General features: G+C 39.4%; 1 long non-coding RNA gene across 1 annotated transcript; it reads right to left on the bottom strand.

Moving 5' to 3' along the window:
• Positions 1-506: 506 nt before the first annotated feature.
• Positions 507-4883, bottom strand: LOC138771297 (uncharacterized). Its single transcript, XR_011359593.1, has 2 exons — positions 4783-4883; positions 507-554 (listed from the first exon to the last, which is right to left on the bottom strand). It is a non-coding gene; the product is annotated as an uncharacterized lncRNA (long non-coding RNA).
• Between the last annotated feature and the right edge of the window lie 893 nt (positions 4884-5776).

The following is a 5776-nucleotide window of genomic DNA, read 5'->3' as shown; positions in this document are numbered from 1 at the left end:
CTGGCCCCAAACATGTTGCTTCTGTGTGTCCTCATTCTTTCCATCCATGTTTACTGATCCAGAATTAGAGTTTGGCACAAGTCAGTGCAGTTTGCTTGTCGCACAGATGTTAGTGGTATGTTACTTAATTGGTAGATGTGCACCAAACAATTCCTTGGAAATTTTCCTTTTTTTTTTCTTCATCCGCCACTTACAACTTCTCCAATCTCTAAAACTGATCCTATTGTTTACTCTTCACTTTTGGAAAACATGACGCTGTTTAGCTAACAAGTATCAACTGTTGATGTGGTTAGAATCACAGATAAGGGCGTCAAAGCTCCACGCTCCATTTCTTCTTTCTTTTCTGTTAAATAAAAGGGTCACAGAACTGAAAACATTGGCTTATTGGAGAGAGTAGCGTCTCATACATATGGCTGTGTTAGCATACAGTCAGTTCTATTGCAGAAAAAGAAGCATGTGCTTCCCGCCAAAAACAATCCACTGAGATTAATGGAACTGATTTTCACCTGATTATCACCTTGCTGTACACTGCAAATTGCTGGAGTGATGTAGACCTGCAAAAAGAAGTGAATTTTTTCCCATATTTACTCCATATAATTTTTATTTCAAATGATCTAAACGTCAAAGAAAATTATAAAAAAAAAATCTTATCCTAGGAATATGTTATCGGGAGCCAGAAAACATAAGGGGTTCAAAATACATTAGTTCTCAACATATACCTAGGATAGGATTTTTTACAATGTATTTGGTTAAATCCAAATAAATTGTAAAAAATCCTATCCTAGGTATATGTTGAGAACCAATGTTGAAAAAAAAATAAAAAGTTGTTGAGTGTGAGGCTTTGTTCCCTCTCAGTATTTTTGCTCAGTATTTGGTCAGTATTTTTCAACCAAAAAGAGGAGTGGATTAAAAACACAGGCTATGTTCACACACTGTTGAAATGTGACTATTAAGTCGATGGCCGTCATTTAATGGCAAATAATTGCTGTTTTAAAACAATGGCCGTTGTTTTGAAATAACGGATGTCCACTATATTTTAATTTCAGTGTGTAAACATAGCCTTTCTGGGTTTTCAATCCACTACTGGTTTAGGTGGAAAAATACTGACCAAAATAAAGACCAAAAATACTAGAAGACTAGACCAGTAAAGATCTATGCGGCCCTGTACATGCAATTTTAAAGGAAAAAAACTCTCCATTGTACAATTTTTTTTAAATAGAATATTATAAATAGATAAATAGAAAAAAAAGGGCAAATCACAGTAAGGTTGGGTTCACACTGCATTTTTGCAGTCCGTTTAACATATACATGTTATGAAAAAAAGGGATGAAAAAATGGGTGCAAAAATAGATGCAATTGTGTGTAATCCGTTTGGATCCATTTTTTCATTAAGGGTGGGTCCACATTGAGGAATTCTCGCGGAAAAACTCCGCGGAATTCCGCCAGCTGTACGCGCTCACAGATGTGCGCCTTTTTGTCGGCTCCATAGACACCATTCTATGGGCCGGCTGATTCCGCCGAAAGAACTGACATGTCTGACTAAGGTCTGAATAGACCGAAACATGTCAGCGATTGTCAAGATTTTATTGTTTGTTGTTTTTTTTGCTATGCTACAATAAAGGAATTGGATTTGGACGACTGAGTGCTGGAACTATCCTTGCTGCCTGTATTGATATAACCCCGGTTATTTAGGCTTATTGGGGTACCCTTTAGCTTACTATGTGAGTATTGATGTGGCCTTTTCTGTATACTGTATAATGGTATACAAGGTGTGGTTTGTTCAGGGGTGTACACAGACTGTGTGCCGCCCCCACTTATGGACCGCCACTCTGTACTTTACGTGTATTGTTTGTATACCTAAATAACAGTGGAATCTCCTTTGAGAATATTATTATTTGTAAAAAAGGAAAAAATTAATAAGAAATATTAACAAAAATAAATTGAGGTCCATACAGAGTCTTTCCACGGTTTTTAGCGCTTGCTCTATAATGAATATTTCAGGAGTGTTGACATTCCTGCAGATAAAGTCATGTTCTGGCTGACTGAGGCGGGCTACATAATACTACCCCGCTCCAAGGTCAATATTTTCATGTCTCCTCCTGTACTAACTCTCCTGCTGGAGACAACTCAAATGTCATTTGTCAAGAATAGTGATCACATCTTTGTTACTGAACCCTGGGTGGATCAGAAGGAGAATTAGCTTCTTTCAGGCTCCTGTTCACCTTACCAAGGCCTTTAATAATCATGGCTTAGAAGGCTTAATGTTGGGAGCATGCTGTTTATAGCTGTTCATAGCTAAAGGACTACAGCACTCAGTGAATGTATGATTCTTATCCTGCCATGAAATTTATAGACCTATCTTATTACCAGAGCAATGAAGGTTGCCATTGAGTCTTGCATGCCTTATGAAAATATTACTCTTGTGCTATGTTGACTAAGTTATACTTTGTTTTTTCCAACCCTTTAAGAACATGGTCTAGTTCAATCCTTAAGCTGGGTTCACACTATGTATATTTGAGGCTGTATTTGTGAGGCTGTATAGCAACCAAAACCAGGAGTGGATTGAAAACACAGAAAGGCTATGTTCACATAATGTTGTAATTGAGTGGATGGCCGTCATTTAATGGCAAATTTTTGCTGTTATTTTAAAACAACGGCTGTTATATTGAAATAATGGCAGTTATTTACCGTTATATGACGGCCATCCACTCAATTTCAACATTGTGTGAACAGAGCCTTTCTGTGTTTTCAATCCACTCCTGGTTTTGGTTGCTATGAGGACCTGACTTGAGGACCAAATACTGCCTGAAGTATACAGTGTGTGAACCCAGCTTAAAGTGTATCTCTAGTTTCATAATGATTTTGAAAAAACTGCATGGATCTGTTAAATTAACCCTTCAGGGTGGCTCCCTTACGTCTCTTGTTGAAAGGGTTATCCAGTGCTACAAAAACATGGCCACTTTTCCCCCTCTCTTGTCTCCAGATTGGGTGGGGTTTCAAACTCAGTTCCATTAAAGTAAATGGAGCTTCATTGCAAACCGCACCTGAACTGGAGACAAGAAAGGGGAAAAGTGGCCATGTTTTTGTAGCGCTGGATAACCCCTTTAACCCATAGCTGCACCAGGACGTTATTGAACGTCCTCGTGCCGCTATGGGAGTTCAGAGGGGGGTCACGCGGCGACCACCCTCTGAACTGCCGCGATCCCGGGTGCCGCGTGTAGCCCGGGCTCGCGGCTGTTAGCAGGCACGGTCCGATCGCCGTGCCCGCTAATTAAGTACTTAGAAGCAGCTGTCAAAGTTGACAGCTGCTTCTAAATACTTGCTGTTATACATCCCTGGTGGTCTAGTGGGGGGATCGCCCCCCTGCGGCGCGATTGCGGGGGGGCGATCCCTGCATCCATCCCGGGCCGGGGTCTGCTCCGTAATGGCGCTGATCCCGGCTCGGCATTCTATTGCTTTTGGCTGCAGCAGCCAAAAGTAATAGAACACCGATCTCATGGATTCATGCAGTATAACTATACTGCATGGATCTCTATGAGAGATCAGAGTACATATACTAGAAGTCCCCCAGGGGGGCTTCTAGTATATGTGTAAAGTAAAAGACAAATGTATTTTTAATAACACAAAACCCCCTCCCCTAATAAAAGTCTGAATCACCCCCCTTTCCCCATTTTATAAATAAAAATAAATTAATTAATTAATAAACAAACATGTTTGCTATCGCCGCGTACGTAATCGCCCAAACTATTAATTAATCACATTCCTGATCTCACACGGTAAACGGCGTCAGCGCAAAAAAATCCCAAAGTGCAAAATTGCGCAATTTCTGTCGCATCAAATCCAGAATAATTGTAATAAAAAGCGATCAAAAAGTCATATATGCGCAATCAAGGTACCGATAGAAACACCTCACACAGACCCATAGACCAAAGGATAAAAGCGCTATAAGCCTGGGAATGGAGCCATTTTAAGTGACGTATATTTGTTAACAACGGTTTGAATTTTTTACAGGCCATCAGATACAATATAAGTTATACATGTTACATATCGTTTTAATCGTAACAACTTGAGGAACATGCATAACAAGTCAGTTTTACCCCAGGGTGAATGGCGTAAAAACACATTTCCCCCAAATAAAAGAAATGCGTTTTTTTTTTCAATTTCACCACACTTTGAATTTTTTTCTGGTTTCCCGGCACATTTTAGGCAAAAATTACATCTGCCATAGCAAAGTACAATTAGTTGCGCAAAAAATAAGGGCTCACTTGGGTCTCTAGGTGGAAAAATGCAGGCGCTATGGCCTTATATACACGAGGAGGGAAAAACGAAAACGCAAAAATGAAAACTGGCTGTGTCCCCTAAGGGTTAATGAAAGGACAGCACCTACTTAATTTTTTTTAAATTTTTTACTATTGTATGGCATAGTGCTGGGGAAAGTGCACTGGACTGAACTGGCTGCATTGTGCTGGGGAATGATTTGCACACTGCACTACTAAGAACTGCATGTAGAGAGAAAATTAGGTATTGATGCACTGGCTTGGAAGGGTTAGTATAAATGGGATGGGAGTAGAGAGGGGAAACGAACAACAACAGGATCTAAGCAAGTAACTGCATTTCAGTAGCAGTGACCTGCTGATAATGATAATAAATAAAGAGATAAGGGATTACTTTCAGGAGGCAGCATTGTGTACGCAGTATATACACAGGTATTTACACAAGGGACAGCTGCTCAGAACTTTATAGGTAACTTTAGGTAAAAGTAAGAGGGAAGCCTTGATTTACCTTTCAGGCACAGCTGCTCAGAACTTTATAGGTAAAAGAGGGAAGCCTTGATTTACCTTTCAGGCACAGAGTGGACTCAGTGTCTCTCTCTCGCATTGTATCCATATACTAAGACATAATGACAAAGGAGGAATATAAGAACCAGGCACAGAACAGAGAGTCCACATACAAACAACCAGAAAAAAAAGAAAAAGAAAAAAAAAAAAAAAAAGGTCTAAAGTGCAGACTAATGGAGCAATGGTACCAGCAATGGGTAAATGGGTTTATGGGATCTATCGTCACACTACTGCTTCTTCCAATGGAATTTGGGGTTCACATAGTGGTATATTATTCTATGACACCCCACTGAGCTCAACAATTCACTGCTAAACAAAGATCTATTTTCCAAAAATGAAAGCAGACATAAACTTGATACAAAGTATACATAGAAAACAATGGGACTGTCCGGACATGGGCTGTGAGTGATGGCTGAGATCATTACATAGATAATTAGAAACCTTGGATAATGTTACCAATGCTGTAATTGTAACCTGTAACCCAATTAATATTGGCACTATATCCGTTTCATTGGATATATGAGTGTATTTCTCCTCCAGGCCTTTTTATACAATACACCTTTGTCTAGCAGACTCTTGCTGACTTCTTACTTACTCCTTATTGGTCTCCACATGTCTGTGCTATTCTGGGCATAAAACAAGAAAAATTTATTTTTTTCCATAGACCTGAATTAATTTTTTTTTTTTTGTTTTAAAAAAGTCTATTGTTTATTCAAGCTATTATTCATTGGTGCATTAAGTCAGGAAATGAATAATTTCCTATTCAAGTATGTACCATGGGTTCAGGTCATGTCACTACTATGGGACCCCCAGAAGAGAGGGTCTTGTCTAGTGGGTCCTATATATAATGGGTGGTATGATCCAGTGCGCCAGGGGTGTGGTAGCGTTAATAGAAGATAATTCCAGCACACGCCAAAGAAAAATTTAAAATTTCAAAG

The sequence above is a fragment of the Dendropsophus ebraccatus genome, chromosome 13 (assembly GCF_027789765.1).
Source record: "Dendropsophus ebraccatus isolate aDenEbr1 chromosome 13, aDenEbr1.pat, whole genome shotgun sequence".
Taxonomy (NCBI): domain Eukaryota; kingdom Metazoa; phylum Chordata; class Amphibia; order Anura; family Hylidae; genus Dendropsophus; species Dendropsophus ebraccatus.
This window is presented reverse-complemented; position numbering and strand designations above follow the sequence as displayed.